This window comes from Carcharhinus amblyrhynchos, unplaced genomic scaffold (assembly GCF_965287045.1).
Source record: "Carcharhinus amblyrhynchos unplaced genomic scaffold, sCarAmb.v2.hapA scaffold_42, whole genome shotgun sequence".
NCBI classification, from domain to species: domain Eukaryota; kingdom Metazoa; phylum Chordata; class Chondrichthyes; order Carcharhiniformes; family Carcharhinidae; genus Carcharhinus; species Carcharhinus amblyrhynchos.
Genome location: NW_027649783.1, coordinates 2,708,418 through 2,725,940, shown reverse-complemented (window position 1 = coordinate 2,725,940; position 17,523 = coordinate 2,708,418). Strand labels below are relative to the sequence as shown.

At 44.6% G+C, this 17,523-nt stretch overlaps 7 non-coding genes across 7 annotated transcripts; 6 read left to right on the top strand and 1 right to left on the bottom strand.

The window, feature by feature from the left end:
• The first annotated feature begins 727 nt into the window (after positions 1 to 727).
• On the top strand, positions 728 to 809 carry trnas-gcu (transfer RNA serine (anticodon GCU)). The gene has a single exon. It is a non-coding gene; the product is annotated as a tRNA-Ser (tRNA).
• Positions 810 to 2,475: 1,666 nt separating this feature from the next.
• On the top strand, positions 2,476 to 2,557 carry trnas-aga (transfer RNA serine (anticodon AGA)). The gene has a single exon. It is a non-coding gene; the product is annotated as a tRNA-Ser (tRNA).
• Positions 2,558 to 7,424: 4,867 nt separating this feature from the next.
• On the top strand, positions 7,425 to 7,506 carry trnas-cga (transfer RNA serine (anticodon CGA)). The gene has a single exon. It is a non-coding gene; the product is annotated as a tRNA-Ser (tRNA).
• A 5,012-nt stretch (positions 7,507 to 12,518) lies between these two features.
• Positions 12,519 to 12,592, top strand: trnat-agu (transfer RNA threonine (anticodon AGU)). Its single transcript has one exon. It is a non-coding gene; the product is annotated as a tRNA-Thr (tRNA).
• Positions 12,593 to 13,359: 767 nt separating this feature from the next.
• trnat-agu (transfer RNA threonine (anticodon AGU)) lies at positions 13,360 to 13,433 on the bottom strand. The gene has a single exon. It is a non-coding gene; the product is annotated as a tRNA-Thr (tRNA).
• Positions 13,434 to 16,007: 2,574 nt separating this feature from the next.
• trnar-ucg (transfer RNA arginine (anticodon UCG)) lies at positions 16,008 to 16,091 on the top strand. Its single transcript is given in 2 exon segments — positions 16,008 to 16,044; positions 16,056 to 16,091. It is a non-coding gene; the product is annotated as a tRNA-Arg (tRNA).
• Positions 16,092 to 16,449: 358 nt separating this feature from the next.
• On the top strand, positions 16,450 to 16,521 carry trnag-ucc (transfer RNA glycine (anticodon UCC)). Its single transcript has one exon. It is a non-coding gene; the product is annotated as a tRNA-Gly (tRNA).
• The last annotated feature ends 1,002 nt before the right edge of the window (positions 16,522 to 17,523 follow it).

The window sequence follows — 17,523 nt, the reverse complement described above, 5'->3', positions numbered from 1 at the left end:
TCCATCAAATAGAAACAGTGATGGTCTTAGTTTTCATTAGTGAGTACCCAGAGCATTTGTCTCCATTTGCTGGACAGTTTATTCAGCCAACAGCGCGGGATCAATTCCCGGTTCAGTTGAGATTGATCATGAAGGCTCCGCCTTCTCAGTCTTGCTTCTCTCCAGAGGTGTGAATCCTCTGGTTAAATCACAGCCAGTCAGCTCTCCCCATTGATGGCTCCCAGAAACAACTGGGACTGCGAACCTTGCTCGAACTTTACCGACACTGGACAAATCATATCCCTCACACATTGTTCAAATACAGAAGTTTATTAAAAATAGCTAAGCATGAGAATCGGATCATCCCTAAAATTTCATTTGTATCCCAGATTTGGAATTTGTCATTTCAGGAACAATCGCAAACAACCAAAATCCAAAGAGCGACACAGAAAAGCTCCGTGATTGGGACACACAGCCCTCTACTGGGAGGTCAGACTCTCTCCTGTTGCTCCACAAACTCACAGCACTTGCTCTGTTTTACATTAGGGTCATGTTCGGTGAATTCAAAACCGAACCGGGAGCAGAGAGGTGAACTGTCTCTCTCTTTACTTTCTCTGGATTTACATCAAATGGAAAAGTAACAACGAATCAAGAGAAAGCAGAAAGGCAGCGTTATCCTGCGGGAGAAATGTGTTCTTTGTTACGGATGTTAAAACACAAGAGGTGGTTTGGGGAGCAGTTGCTGCATGACGAGGTGGCCGAGTGGTTAAGGCGATGGACTGCTAATCCATTGTGCTCTGCACGCGTGGGTTCGAATCCCATCCTCGTCGGTAGTGTATTTGTTCCGTCCCCTTATTGCTGATGATTCGCTCAGTGTTTTTGAGGCTCACGGAACCAAGATGAAGTTTGGACTCACAGGCTGGAGGGGTGAATGTTCCAGAACAATTCCACATTCCCATATTTCTAATCCCATGAGAAACTAGAGCTGACGATCGATTCAAGTCAGGACCCCAGTTTTGGACAGGAGTTTGCCACCAGGTAAACATGTGGTTTCAGAAGATCCAAAGCAGACTCCAGCTTCATTTGCGGCCCGAATGGCAGATTTTGTCTTTCCAGAATCGGCAGCTCAGCCATGAAAATTAGTGCCGTATTAGCGGGATTGGCCATGCTAAATAGTCCCTCAGTGTCAGGGGGATTAGCACGGTAAATATGTGGGGTTATGAGGATACAGATTGGGTGGGATTGTTGTCGGTGCAGGACCGACGGAAGTTCCGTAATTAAAACCAATGCAAATAACGTTTACTTACTCAGAGCGGGCGATGGTGGTATTGTGGTGAGTATACCTGCCTTCTAAACTGTTGACTCGGGTTCGATTCCCGGCTATTGCATTGATAATTTATTTAGAGCCTGATCGCGGCCTCTTGGACTTTAAACAGAGTGAACAAAAAACAGAGGCAGACGCGCTGGAGTTGTTTCAGAGTAACTGAGACAGGCACATGAGTGGGTTGGAGATGGGAGGATATAGGAAATTGTTTTAAATAAGGTTCATTAGCATTGGGACGACCCTAGTAATGGAAAAGGATATGGGAAGATAATAATGTTTTTTCTCTTTTCATTCACAGGTTTAAATCGGTCCACCTCGTGTCCAACGAGGGGCATACACGCGATGGGTCGTACTGGGGCTGCTCTTGGTTGTTCGAGATTGGCCTAGTGCTTCATGTCGTTAGTGTGTGCCTAAACTGGACCAGATACTGGGCAAGATCAGTGACTATCACTGTTTGCTGTGCAGACGCATGGATTTGGGCCGGTGTCTGTGGGAGTTTGCACATTCTCCCCGTCCCTGAGTGGGTTTTCTCCGGGTGCTCCGGTTTCCTCCCAGACCCCAAAGATGTGCTGTTAGGCTGATTGGCAGTAATAAATTCTCCCTAAGTTAGTTTCCCTCAATGTGGATGGCCATAAAAACAATAGATAGGGGTCATGGGTGGAGGGGGAACTGGTAGTATTAAAATGGCGGCGCGGGCTCGTTGGGCCGAAGGGCCTGTTTCCGGGGCAGTTTTTGTTCTTTGTTCTTCAAATAAGGGCTGCTTAAACGTAGTGAGCGATGGTGGTATAGTGGTGAACATAACTGCCTTCCAAGCGATTGACCCGGGTTCGATTCCCCGTCATCGCATTGATAATTTACTTACAACTTTATCCACTTTCTCCTGTGTTTTCAACCGAGTGGGCAAAACCTGGGCGAGCGCAACAGTTTACGATAATGAAATACAATAGAGATTTGTTTTGTTCTTTTTATTCGGAACTAATTTGTTTGTAATGAAAAATTACTGAGATACAAAAACAAGTCTCTGACCTAGTAAGTGAGTTCTCCGTCAGAGACAAAGATACAAAAGTAAAGGAACAAATTTCAGCTCACACACTGAGCTTTGTACAATAACGGTGCCTGATGAAGTTAGTATGATCGCCACTGAGGTGATTATTAGTCCGAGACCTTGTGGCGCTGCGATGGCCGAGTGGTTACGGCGTTGGATTAGAAATCCAATGGGGTTTCCCCGCGCAGGTTCGAATCCTGCTCGCAGCGTTTATCACTGAAAGTGTTTGCTGCCGGAGCTCCTTCTGGTATTTTGGTGCCAAGTATGTGGATCACCATCATGCTTTCAGCTCCATGGCTCCGGGCCGAGTGCAGGAAGGTGAACTTGAAGAGGACACCTGGGTGCCCTCGGGCTGGCATGGACAAGATAAGCCGAATGATTCAGTGCTGTTCCCTTTCTCTGGTTCCATGAGGGAAATCATAATGTGAGCAGATTGAAAACAAAAGCATCAGGAGCGCAAGGACAAAACAAGGTCTCATTTCAGAGGAAGATTCTTAAGGAATGACACACAGAACATAAGAAATAAATTTCATCAGAATACTCTGACTGTTAATTTCAAAATGCTGCTTGGATGATATGACATCGTGTTCATTCAAACACATTGCTGCAAGCTGGTCATTATTGGGCGTTAGGAACTCCTGGTTATAGCAGATTGGGAATGGAAGGAGCAGCTTCACATCTGCACATTGACAGGTCAAACTGTGTCTCAGATTGACAGCTCCCAGGACAGGTTTTCCTCTCCTCTCGCTCTGTGCTGTGGATTCTCGGGGATTAGTTGGAGTTTCCCAGCTCAGTAACTGTGAAAGCCTCTGAGGCCGGCGATGCTCACAGTGTCTGTTCCCCAGATTCAGGGGGCTGCAGCCAATCAGAGCTGTGCCTGGGTTAACCCAGAGCTGGTTGAAATGATGATATTGTTCACAAGCTGAATTCTATTTGATCAGATGTAGATACAGATTGTGTGCACTCAGTCACTAAACAACAAGATCCCGCCTTCATATAGAGTTGATGAGCGGGGATGGAGGGATAGAGTGAGTTGGAGCAGTGAGACACAGACCGCCAGACAATGCCTCAGTGACAGAAATCCTTGTAAATTCCGGCTTTATCCAGAGAGATTCTCTTGGAGAAACAGAAGCTGCAGTCTCAGTTCTCATAAGAACATAAGAACTAGGAGCAGGAATAGGGTCCCCCTTCAAAACCATCATGGCTGATCTTTTTGTGGTCTCAGTTCCATTTACCCACCCGCTCACCCTTAATTCCGTTTTTGTTCAAAAATTTATCTATTCTTGCCTTAAAAACATTTAGTGAGGTAGCCTCAACTGCTTCACTGGATAGAGAATTCCTCAGATTCACAACCCTTTGTGTAAAGAAGTTCCTCCTCAGCTCAGTCCTGAATCCGCTTCCCCTTATTTTGAGGCTACCCTGCACCAACTCCCCCCTCCTCCACCGCCCCCGCCCGCCCAGTTCTAGTTTCACCCGCCAATGGAAACAACTTCCCTGCTTCCATCTTATCTATTCCCTTCATAATTTTATATGGTTCGATAAGATTTCCCCTCATTCTTCTGAACTCCAAAGAGTATACCTCCAGTCTATTCAGTTTCTCCTCATACGCCAACACTCTCATCTATGGAATCAACCTAGTGAGTCTCCTCTGCACTCCATCCGGTGCAAGTATATCCTTTCTCAAGTACACGTTACCCCACAGCACCTGCAAACCAACTCCTTGAGATTCCTGCACAAGGATACCCAGGTCCCTTTGCAGAGCAGCATGCTGCAATGTTTTCCTATTTAAATAATAGTCCATTTTGCTGTTATTCCTACCAAAATGGATGATATCAGATTTACCAACATCGTACTCAATCTGCCAGACCCTTGCCCACTCACTTAGATTATCTATATCTCTTTGCAGACTTTCAGCATCCTCTGCACACTTTGCTCTTCCACCCATCTTAGTGTCATCCGTGAATTTTGACATATTCACATTACTCCGACTCATATTGTAGCAGAGACACATTATTAATCCCACACTCAGAAACAATGCTGCATTTTGGCAGAAGAGATGGGGAGAGGCAAGAAAAAGAGTTGGTCCATTTCTAAACAGTGTGCAAGCTCAGAGGGGCCTGAGGTTCAGAGAGATCTTTGAGAGTGAGAGGAAATTTTGAACATGTCATTCGGAAAGCGGATTGGAAACTTGGCTTCATAAGTGGAGGCAATGTTTCTGCATAGAATCTCTGCATTGGAAAAGGAAGCCATTTGGCCCATCGAGTCTACAACTTTCTGAAAGAACATCTTTTACACAATTTTTACTTGGCGAATCCCCAGAACCTATACATCCTGGGACACTGAGGGACAATTTAACATGGCCAATGTACCTAACCAGCATGTGTTTGGAATGTGGGAGGAAACTGGAGCACCCAGAGGAAACACATGTAGGCACAAGGAGAACATGCAAGCTCCACACACCCAAGACCCGAATCAAACACGGGCACCAGTGCGAACCACTGTGCCGCTTTGCTGCCTTATTTAATGTCTCGAAGCAGGGAAAGTATGCTTCATTGTTTTACATTTTGTTTTGTCTTAATTGCTAGTAGCTGGATTCAGTGACAGATATTAAGAATTTGAGGTAAGATGTGCGGGCACGCGATAGCTGACATGCTCTTAACTTTTTGACTGAAATCTTGTATTTAAAGAAACCGCTGCCTTGAAATCCTACTTTGCGGCTCAGCGAGGTGGGGGGAGGGGGGCGATGGTGTTGAGTTGGATTCTTTGATTGAAAAATCGTTTTATTTTCCACAAGAGAGACTCGGAGATCTCATGATCAGAACAGACACACAAACACAGTTGGATTAGTCTGACCCGCCCGTCCCTTTCATACATTGTCTCTTGCACAATGTTCACATCCACACATTCACAGGCCAAAACTTTCACTGAATGTTAGGTCCCAGGACGGAAGTTCTCCTTGTCTCGGCCTTTGATCTAGTTTCCAAGGGGTGAGTGATAGTTTTTCACCTCACTAACTGTTAAACACTCTGAGAACTGCTCCCCACAGATTGTCTTTGAATTCATTCATGGAATGTGGGTGTCGCTGTCTGGGTCAGCATTTATTACCCATCCCTAATTGCCCTTGGGAAGGTGGTGGTGAGCTGCCTTCTTGAACTGTTAAAGTACATGTGATGTCGGATCACATCTGTTAACCAGATTCCGTGACATCTGGACAGTGAGCTGCCTTCTTAAACCGCTGCAGTCCACGTGGTGTGAGATCACATCTGTTGACCAGATTCCGCGGCAAGAGCCAATCATATCTTTTTTTTTCAGTTATTATAGTGATGACAAATATTGTGTTTCTTTCGGGTGAAAATACAAATTATCTGCTCTCGGAATCTCCAGATTTTCCTAAACTAAAATGCTTAGGAAATCAGAAACATAAAGGAACTTGGGAGTCCTTGTTCCAGATTCTCTTAAGGTTAACGAGCAGATTCAGTCGGCAGTTAGGAAGGCAAATGCAATGTTAGCATTCATGTCGAGAGGGCTCGAATACAAGAGCAGGGATGTACTTCTGAGGCTGGATAAGGGCCTGGTCAGACCCCACCTGCAGTTTGTTTGAAGTCTTTGGCCACATATCTAAGGAAGGATCAGTTGGCATTGGAAAGGGTGCAGAGGAGGTTCACGAGAATGATCCCTGGAATAGAGAAACTGTCGTATGAGGAACGGTTGAGGACTCCGGATCTCGTTGAAGTTCAGGAGAATGGCGAGTTGGGGGGACGGGGTATCTTATTGAAACTTACAGGATACTGCGAGGCCTGGATAGAGTGAACGTGGAGAGAATGTTTCCATTAGTAAGAGAAACTAGAACCAGAGGGAACAACCTCAGGCTAAAGGGACGACCCTTTAAAAGAGAGATGAGGAGGAATTTCTTCAGCCAGTGAGTTGTTCATCTGTGGAACTCTTTGCCACAGAAAGCTGTGGAGACAAGATCATTGAGTATCTTTAAGACACAGACAGATAGGTTCTTGATTAATAGGGGGATCGGGGTGAATGAGAAAAGGCAGGAGAATGGGGATGAGAAAACTATCAGCATGATTGAATGGCGGAGCAGTCTCAATGGACCGAGTGGGATAATTCTGATCCTGCGTCTTATGGTCTTATGGTGATTCACTCAACTTTTCCAAATCACTCTGTCGGATATGGTGTAAGGTGGCACTGAGAGAATGGGATGGAGAGAGAATGCGGTGACTGCAGTCTGACTCTGATTCTTCAAACCAGTTAGTGCCCCCTTGTAGAAAGTGAATGTGTCTGAGAACAGGAGAAAAGCAGGTCGTGAGACAGGGATTTATTTTCTATAAAAAGTAAAACAAACTTCGAACCTGTCAGTGTCTGTCTGAGAACTGGAGGGGAGGGGAGGGGGTCTGCTCAAATAAAATTCACATCAATATTCTCATCATCCATGTGTGTCTGACGGAAAATCTAGTTTGAAATTGCTGTCCGTGGAAACTTTGTTTAGTTTTTTTTTTAATCCCTCGAAACTAATCAATGAATTCTCAGTCAGAAACAATGGTAAAGAGGAAGCTGAACCTGTCCAGACAAGCCAAGTTCAGTTTACAAACTGCGTTATGGACACATCTCGTGTCTGATGAAATCAGCAACTAAGTTAGTTCCGTCATTATAACGAATGAAAACAACGATTCTTTAAACCAAGCGAGTGTTGGTGATATCGCGGTGGGCAGAACTGCCTTTCAAGCAGCTGGCACGGGTTCAATTCCCGGCGTCGCAATGGGAATTTATTCAGAAACTTATCCTTTTGTGTCTCGAAACAAATGGACATAAACTTCAAAAGCAACATTTGATGGTAATGAAATGAAAATTAATGTTTTTTTTCCCCAAAAATTCGGAATCTATTTGCTTTTAATGAACATTTCTTTGAAACATAAAAACAAGTCTCTGAACAAATACATGAGTTCTCATTCAGAGAGAAAGATACAAAATAAAAGATGAACAAATTCAGCTCACACACTGCTCTCGGCATCATTGCTGTGTCTGATAAAGTTAGTAGAAATGTTACTGAGGTTGGGTAAATAAGTAGCTGCGATGGCCGAGTGGTTAAGGCGTTGGATTCGAAATCCAATGGGGTTTCCCCGCGCAGGTTCAATCCCTGCTCGCAGCGAGTATGATATAAAACGTTTTAAAATAACAGTTTGTTTAGAGCGGCAACCACTAAAAAATGTAACTTTTGGTGTTCCTCTTTTCAAGAAGTGGATTTGTGCTGTGGGCCGGGATGTACTCAGCTGGCGAACTGGGCCGAGTGTGCTGCAAATTCCATGAGAAAGATCATGACGAGAGAAGAAAGAGAAATAAAGCAGCATCAGGGGAACAAGGACAAAACGACGTCTCATATCAGAGGAAGGTTCTTATGTAATTACTCACAGAACATAAAGATCATATTTCACCAGAATACAGTGAATGAATGAAAACTTCAAAATGCTGCTTAGATGATATGAAATTGTGTTCATTCAAACACATTGCAAAAGCTGCTCATTACTGGGCATAAGACATTCCTGGTTATAACAGCTTGAGAAAGGAGATTTCAAGTGGGAAAATAGGGAGGGAGAATCGTTTTGGAAAACTAGGAAACGAGGATTATATATAATTTTAAGAAATCAGTGAAAGTTTCCTGTTTAGAATCGTGTTAACAATCTTGTTGCTATATTTCATTTCTTCCTGAAATCAAACACAGGTTTTGGCCTCAACTACTTCCTGTGGCAGTGAATTCCACACCTTCCCCATTCTCTGGAGAACGCCTAGTTCTGGAGTCCCCCATCATCGGGAACATTCTTTCTGAATCTACCTGGTCTAATCCTGTCAGAATTTTATCAGTTTCCATGAGATCCCCTCTCACTCTTCTAAACTCCAATGAACACATTTCTAGTCGAGTGGCCGTTCTAGGAGATTCTATAATTAGGGGGATTGATAACATCCTTTGTATCGAGAGTCCCACACAGTATGTTGCCTGCTCGGTGCCATGGTGAGGGACATCTCTGATTGGCTTGAAAGGATATTGAAGTAGGAGTGGGGATGGGATCCAGTTGCTGTGATCCATATTGTGATAAACAACCTTATCTCTGTGAAATGGATTCTAAACATGAAATGTTCACTGATTTCTCATGATTATTTAGGGTCCTTTTTGAGTAACGGTGGAAGACCGGGTAAAAGGACCTGTTTGGGGTTCATCAGCAACGAGGAAATACATTAAAGAACAGGTCCTCAGGGGTTACAATCTCTGGATTATTACCCGAGCCACATACAAATTGGCATTGGGGTGATTGACATAATGTAAAGTTCACTAGACTGAAGTCTGGAGCTGGGAGTGAAGTTACGAGGAGTGATTAGAAAAATGAGGGCCTTTTTCTCTGGGGTTTAATTACATTTTTCAGGATGTGATGGTGGGGGTAAAGAGAGCCGAATGATTCCTGCTGGTGGAGGCTGGGGGAACCCTGGGACCTGGTTTCGGGGGAGGATGGGTAGAGAGAAAGAGGGACAGAGTTTAACTCCCAGGAGTGAAGCTGAGTAACACTTGAGGCCGCTCCAAGTTTTGGAATCTTGCCCTCACCCAAAAGGGAATCAGTGAATTGTTAACCCGGGATCGATATCTTCTTGTTAACAGTGGTTATTAAGGGTGACGGGGTAAAGGGGTGAAGGTGGAGATTGGAAACAAAGCCGCCTTCACCTTCCCGAATAACAGAGCAGGCTCGAGGGACTGAATGGACTCGTCCTACTCCCACACCCTGTGAGCAGATATCTCAGAGCATTTTAGTGATTGCAGAAGGTTACAGAGATAGGGAGGGTTGTAGTGGCTGGTGGTGGTAGGAGAGGGAAAATAGTTGTAATTGCTGGAGGAGGTTACAGGGAGAGGGAGGGGTGTAGGAGCTGGAGGTAATTATAGAGATAAGTAGGGTTGTAGTGAGTGGAAGGCTTTACAGAGATAGGGAGGTCTGTCGATGCTGGAAGAGGCTACTGGCCTATATCTGGGTGGACAGGTTTCAATCTCAAAATTTGCCAAAGGTGCAAAACTTGAAAATATTCTGAACTTTAGAACATAGAACATAGAACACTACAGCACAAACAGGCCCTTCGGCCCACAAGTTGCGCCGATCACATCATCACCTACCAACCTACAGACCTATCTATAACCCTCAATCTCATTAAACCCCATATACTCATCCAGGAGTCTTTTAAAAGACCCCAGCGAGTTCGCCTCCACCACCACTGACGGCAGCCGATTCCATTCACTCACCACCCTCTGAGTGAAAAACTTACCCCTAACATCACTTCTGTACTTTCCTCCCCGCACCTTAAATCTGTGTCCTCTCGTAGCGACCATTTCAACCCGGGGAAATAGCCTCTGAGAGTCCACCCTATCCATTCCTCTCACCATTTTGTAAACTTCTATCAGGTCGCCTCTCAACCTTCGTCTCTCCAGGGAAAAGAGTCCCAGCTCCCTCAACCTAACTTCATAAGGCATGCCTCCCAGTCCAGGCAACATCCTTGTAATAGCTTCTACATCTTTCCTATAGTGAGGCGACCAGAACTGCACACAATACTCTAAATGAGGCCTGACAAGGGTCTTATAAAGTTCCAGCATTACCTCCCGACTCCTAAACTCAATCCCTCGATTAATGACGGCCAGTACACCATACGCCTTCTTGACCACCTCCTCCACCTGCGAGGCCGATTTAAGAGTCCTGTGGACCCGGACCCCAAGATCCTTCTGCTCCTCAACACTACATACTTTAATAAGAAGGATAATGATAATCTTCAAGAAGATGTAGACAGGCGGGTGGAATGGACAGACACGTGACAGATGCAACTTAATTAACGTAAGGAAGTGTGAAGTGAGACATTTTGGTCCGAAGATCAAGGAAGACGATATAAAATAAAGCGTACACCTTTACCCTTCCTAATCCCCATTGCACCTTTACTACGCTGAGATGCCACAGTCTCTTCACCCATCTCAGAACTCATGAATATCCAACCTGAAGTCTGCATTTCACCGTCTACTTGTACAGTGATCATAAAACATTTGGCACTCCAACTTTCCTTGGCATCTTCTGAAACGATTCCCTGCTCCGTCTGACAACTCAGTCAATGTCGCATCTTCACTTAGTGCCCTGCCCACGGTAGGATTATCCTGTCCAGTCCCCATAGTGTTTCCCATACAACTTGCTCAGTTGTATTGCCCAGATTGCATACTGTTCCAAATTTTCGATTCTCCACTAATAATAAATGCACAACTGAACTCTACGTAGCAGAGTGGCGCAGCGGAAGCGTGCTGGGCCCATAACCCAGAGGTCGATGGATCGAAACCATCATCTGCTATTTCGCTTTTAGCAACAGCAAAAAGAATTCCACGACGGCTCCTTCAAAATGATTTGACATTTCCGTCCAGGGTGCAGTAACTTTCTTCCTCTTCTCGTTACTAGTTAACATTTGAATGAGTAACAGATCGCTGAAATGTCATTTACTCACAGACAGACACAAGCTGTAAATGTTGCAAAGATACACAAGTCTAAGTTTTGCCCTTGGAGCATAACTATAAGGTTCATGGTAGGAGATATAGGAGGGATGTCCGAGGTAGATTCTTCACTCAGAGAGTGGTTGGGGTGTGGAATACACTGCTGCTGTGATATGGAGTCGGACACTTTAGGAACTTTCAAGCGGTTATTGGATAGGCACATGGAGCACACCAGAATGATGGGAAGTGGGAGAGCTTGATCTTGGGTTTGAACATAACTCGGCACAACATTGAGGGCCGAAGGACCTGTACTGTTCTGTGTTCTATGTTCAAGAATTATCCCTTGAATAAACACTGCCACCTTTCAATGTTTAGCGGGTGAGTTTCATGAAGAGCTGAGTGCGATTCCCGCCTTTCTGCTTCTGTACAAATTTAGTCAAAGGAAAATTATCCAAATATATCTTCAATTCTCCTTGTCTTTCACAAAGAACTGGGCGTGTGTTGGATACAGTTTCAACAGTAGCTTTAAAAAGATAGAGAATGGATTTACAAATTTAAAATCCAAGGGTGACATCAATGCCTGAAGTGGTTTTCAGGCTGTGGCGACTAGAATAACAATGCACATTCTCAATTTGAATTGTTCAAAATCATAGAATGGAGCATCCATTGTGGATGAAAGGAAACTTTAAACTGTGCCGCTGTGCTGTGCTTCAGGAGCTGGTTTTACACAAATCTCCGTTAATGAGATGCTGTCTCACCTGCTGAGCATTTCCAGCATTTTTTGTTTTTTTTTGTTAGATTTCCAGCTCCCAGCTTTGCGTTGTGTTCTGTGCAGGTGTTTAATTGGAACAGGGAACAGGTTCTGATCAGCCCCGTGACAGATAGAGTAGAATGTATCTCCCAACTATCAGGCCTGCGAGATGAGACTTCAAGCTGTACAGGGGAGTGAGGAAGAGAGAGAGGGAGCATCGTTCTGTGAGGGACAGATTCCCTGTATAGAGGAGGAACAGGTCTATATTTCCACAACTGTTTTAACAGACATCAGATGTCCCAAGGTGAATTGCGATCAATGAAGTCCTTCTTAACAGTCCTTAACCTTTTAACTCTGAGATTATTGAATTTATCAATAGTTTCCACATCGTCAAAAATCCATCTAAGGACAAGTAAAGTAAAATTTCAGCCTGTGTCTCTGTGTCGCGTTGGTCTTCCAAATGATGGTAATTCAGTCACTTAAAGGTTGTGAGTTTGAGTCCCACCACAATCGGATTATGGATCAGGTTAGTAACAAACCAGTTGCTGCTTCATTGATGTGATTCACCTTCGGCACCGACATTTCCTGCTCTGCCATCTCTCCATGCTGTTTCTGTTAACCCGGCTCCCAGGGAAACCACTGACTCGAGAATAAATCGCAAACCTTTCTTAAAGTTTGACACAACGTTCGCTGGTTGGGTGAGAAATTGTAACATCTTTTTCAATTAGATATTTCATTTCTTTTGGAAGATAAATAAGATTAAGGAACGCAGACACGCAACAACAACTTATAAATAACTACAATCAATGAATAAATACCAGTGTCCTACAACCTGGCAGTGTCTCCTTTTTCACAAATACCACCAGATCTGGAACGTATTTCCAGCATTCCGCTGAACGCACCTACAACAGCAACAGGCTCTGTGGCTTAGTTGGTTAAAGCGCCTCCCTAGTAAGTAGGAGATCCTGGGTTCAAATCCCAGCGGAGTCTTGACTCTTTTTCAATGTTATTCTGATGTTTCTGCTGCGCTTGTTCTTCTGGGTCCCAATGGGCGTGGGTTTGGAAGGTGCTGCCAAAGAAGCTTCACTAAGTTGCTGCAGTGCATCGTGTAGATGGTGCACATTGTGTGTCGGTAGTGGAGGGAGTGAGTTTTTATACATGGGAAGCTAATGAAGCGGGATGCTCTGTCCTGGATGGTGCCAAATTTCTGTCGTTCTGTTCAAGTTGAATTCACCCAGACAAATGATCTCAGGAAACAACGTGATTCGATTTCCTCCCACATTCCAAAGATGAACAGGTTGAATGGATTTGGCCATGTTAGATTGTCCCTTCGTCCCCAAGGTATTTGTATCAGTAGATGCGCGGAGTGGGTGTGTGGCACTGCGGGGATAGATCCTATGTGCAATTCTCTGTCGGAGGGTCGGTGGACGGTCGGTACAGGCTCGAAGGGCAGAATGGTCTCCTTCAGCACTGTCGGGATTGTGTGTTTCTCAGGCCATTTGACTGTGTTCGGAATTCCCTGAGAAAATAATGGAAATCTGTGTTGGTAGAACATTGAGTATATTTAGATGATTTTTTTTACTGCAAGATGATGAAAATACCTGGATCATCTCAACAAATAGTCGAGATATTTGTGGGGAGCCTCGAAATTTTAACAACGTTGGAGATTATCCACTGTGAAGGGAAAGGCAAAACTGACAAGCAAAATGGATGTTGTGACTGGCACAATTGCAAACATCATTGGGAAAAAAGAACCAAGGCTCTGCTGGGATTTGAACCCAGGATCTCCTGCTTACTAGGCAGGCGCTTTAACCAACTAAGCCACAGAGCCTGGCACTGCTGTCGGTGGGATTAGCGGAATGCTGGAAATATGTTCCAGATCTGGTGGTATTTGTGAAAAAGGAGATACAGCCAGAATTGGAAGGTACCTGTGAACTATCCGACTAAATATTGAACGGTTTAACGTGAGCTGGGTCCACTTACTGTTTTCAGACACACATTTGGTGTAAAATTAGAGATGTGATTCACACACACAGTTTTCTGCTCTGAAGGCAGCTGTGTTCCTTCTGTCGCACGAAGTGATTTAAAAAAGAAAATACTTTATTCATACGGGGTATGTGTGTCACTGGCCCGGGAAGCATTTATTGTCCAAATTAATTGTCTTTGAGTAATTGGCGATGAATTCATTCTGGAGACACTGCAGTCCATGTGATGTATGTACACATAGACTGCTGTTAGGGAGGGAGTTCCGGGATTGTGAGCCCGCCATGGGAACGGTGATATGTTTCCAAATCCGGATGATGTGTGTCTCGGAGTGGAACTTACAGGTGGTCATTGTTCCTCTGCATCTGCTGCCCTTGTGCTGAGAGATTTCTTGGGTTTGGATGGTGCCTCGCGAAGGAAAAACAAGTGCCTGAAGTGGGATTTGAGCCCAGGCCCCGAAAAAAGATTGCGACCTGAACACAGCATCTTAAACAGATGGGTTATCCTGACTACATCCACCAAGGTTCAAAATCTGTGCACAAATCGAGTTGAATTCCATCTTTGTAGCATTTACATTTCAAACTCGATACGTTTTTCCCCCAACTTTTGAACCCCAGTCAGAGGCCTGTATCTGAGTCCCATCCTTCCCCAAGCCGCCGGGGGGTGAGGAGCTTCTCATTGCTGCATTGCTCTGTTTGCTCAAATCAACAAAGACCCAATTCCCACCCTTCCTGTTCCTTACAGGAAGGTGTTGAGAGTGTCAGATCTGAGCAATGTGAAGTATCCAATTGGAGAGTTACATCCTGGCCACAGGAATATCTCTCCACAGCTGCTTCCGGAGCTGCTGAATATTTCCAGCATTTCCTCTTTCTGATTTTGTGTCTTCATTACAGGAGTTCATTTACTGACAACCCAAAACTTGTCTCTCGGGCCCAGCTCCCAGACACAGCTTTTCTGTGATCTTCAAACGGACAAGTTCACTCTTCACTTTCCTACACATATGCTTTAAAATCGGCTGGTCTCACACTCAGCATCCTGCGGCATCGCCTTCAAACCTCACCCCACCCTTCCACCGCCCACCAGGTTCTCAGAGGTGCAAGTACTTCTTAGGAATTGACAAAGGCAAGGGGATTACTGTGTTTCTGAGGGCATATAAAAGATTAATCCACACTCACAAAGAGACTGTGAGAATCTCTCTCCCTCTCTATTTGATCAACAGAAGATACAGATTGTCTGCAGTCAGTCATTATCCAACAATATTCCCCCTTCCTATACAGTTACTGAGTGGGGGTGGAGGGATAGACACCGATAGAGTGAGTGAGGGCGGTGATAATTTATCAGATAATATATCAGTTACAGAAATCCTTGTAAATTCCGGCTTTATCCAGAAAGATTCTCTTGGAGAAACAGAAGCTGCAGTCTCAGCTCTCACTGATATTATAGTAGAAACATATTATTAATCCCACACTCAGGAACAGTGCTGCATTTGGACAGGAGATATGGGGAAAAGGAATAGAAACTGAATGGTCCAGTTCTGAGCAGTGTGCAGGCTCAGAGGGAGCTGAGGGTCAGAGAGACCTTTAAAGGAGAGAGGCGATTTTAAGAGAGTCGTCAGTAAGGCGGATTGGATGCTTGGCTTCAGAACTGGAGATACTGAGTATAAAAACTGAAAAGTTCTGCTCAATCTTTATAAAGCTCTGATTATCTGCGGCTGTTTTAGGATTGTACCCAGACCCAGTAATCACACTTTAGAAAGTGTGGGAGAGTCCTGACGAGGGTGAAGATGAGATTTACTGCTTTGGATCGGTCGATGATGGATTTTAGCTCAAAGGTTTGACTGGATAATTCGGATTTTAACTCTTTGCAGCTAACGGGATTGAGTGGTGATGTAAGAGACGTGTAAAATAAAATAACATATTGAACCAAGGTACACAGGGGGAAGTTGCTGCATTAGCTGCTGGCAGAAGGATTCAGGGACAGGCATTGAAGATTGAAGAGAGGATGTGTAGGAGGCAGAGGATCCCCACAGTGCGGAATGAGGCCGCACCGACCATTCTGCACCAACTCTCCGACAGAGAATCCCTCTCTGTAACCCCACCTAATTACCCTACTAATCCCCCTGACAATAAGGGGGAATTTAGCCTGGCCAATCCGCCTAATCTGCGCTTCGTTAGAGATGGGAGGAGACCGGAACACCCGAAGTAAACACACACACGGGGGGAACGTGCAAACTTCACACAGGCAGGCAGCCAAGAATGTTGGAAATGATCTCCAGTTTTCTACCGGTTACAAACACTGGGGATTCCCCTTCAGTTTGTGGCATCTGGGAATCAGTAAAACATCCAAAAATAGAACTGAGAATAAATCTAACCTCGGTAGGTATTCACATGGTACTGACATTCGGACGGTGTACTCATGTGTCGACCGCGTGGCCTAATGGATAAGGCGTCTGACTTCGGATAGTGAAGGTATCAGATGATTGCAGGTTCGAGTCCTGTCGCGGTCGTTTTATGCAGAAATCTGGTTGAAGTTCCCAAAAAAACGAAATGTCCTTCTTCAGTTGAAAGCTCTGCGTTTTCTTGCAAACATTGCAGGGCTCTTTCTCAGAATGTATTTCCTTGTTGTTTTGTTCATTCAATTTTCTAATCTCATTATTTTATCCTCCGCCCCAGAAATCAATCTTATCTTTGAGATCTTAATAAATTGTTGATGCTCCCGAATGGAGCAACAGGCTTTGATACAATCTATTCAATAGAATTCTGTCCAAACTGCGCTCTGGGCTTTCCTGGTGCCTGATAAAATCAGCAACTGAGGAAGCTCCGTAATTAAAACTAACACAAATATCAAGGCCATGCGCAGCGTGAGCGATGGTGGTATAGTGGTGAGCATAGCTGCCTTCCAAGCAGTTGACCCGGGTTCGATTCCCGGCCATCGCATTGATAATTAATTTAGAATCTTATCCGCGGCCTCTTGGACTTTAAACGGAGTGAACAAACACAGGGTGAACACAATATTCGACAGTAATAGAGGTTTTTTTCCCCATTTTCTCTTCCGACGTAATTAGATTTCAATGGAAAAATATTAAATAAAAAAAAACAAGTCTCCGACCTAATAAATGAATTCAGAGACAGAGATACAAAATATAAGTTGAGGAACAAATTTCAGCTCACACTCTGTGCTCTGCACAATCCTGGTTCCTGACGAAGTTAATATCTGCACATTACTGAGGTGGTTACATTATTCTGGTAAATAAGCAGCTGCGATGGCTGAGTGGTTGAGGCGCTGGATTTGAAATCCAATGGGGTTTCCCCACGCAGATTCCAACACTGCTCATAGCGGTTATGGTTGGAAATGTTTGCTTCAGGCAGCCATCCTGGGGAGTTTTTGCTATGAAGTATTTGGATCTCCATCATGCATTCAGCTGCATGGTTCTGGGCCAGGTGCAGGCAGCTGAGTTTGGAAAGGACAGCTGGGTATCCTCGGGTTGGTATGGACAAGATGGGCCGAACGGCTTCCTTCGGTGCTGTCACTTTGGTTCTTTCGATGGTTCCATGAGCAAAATCATAACGTGTTCCATGAGCAAAAACAAATCAATGAATTCTCAGTTAGAAAGAATAGTAAAAAGGTGGCCTTAAACTGTCCAGAAAAACGAGACAAGCCAAGTTCAGTTTGCAAACAGTCCCATGGACAGACCTGGTGTCTGATGAAATCAGCAACGGAGGTAGTTCCGTAATTATAACTGATTCCACGGATATTAGAGGGAGGTTTTTCACACAGAGGGTAGTGGGGATATGGAATGCTCTGCCAAGTAAGGTAGTGGAGGCAGGCACGCTGGAGTTGTTTAAGAGTAACTGAGACAGGCACAGCAGTGGGTTGGAAATGGGAGGGTGTAGGAGATTGTTTTAAATAAGGTTCATTAGCATTGGGACGTCCCTGGT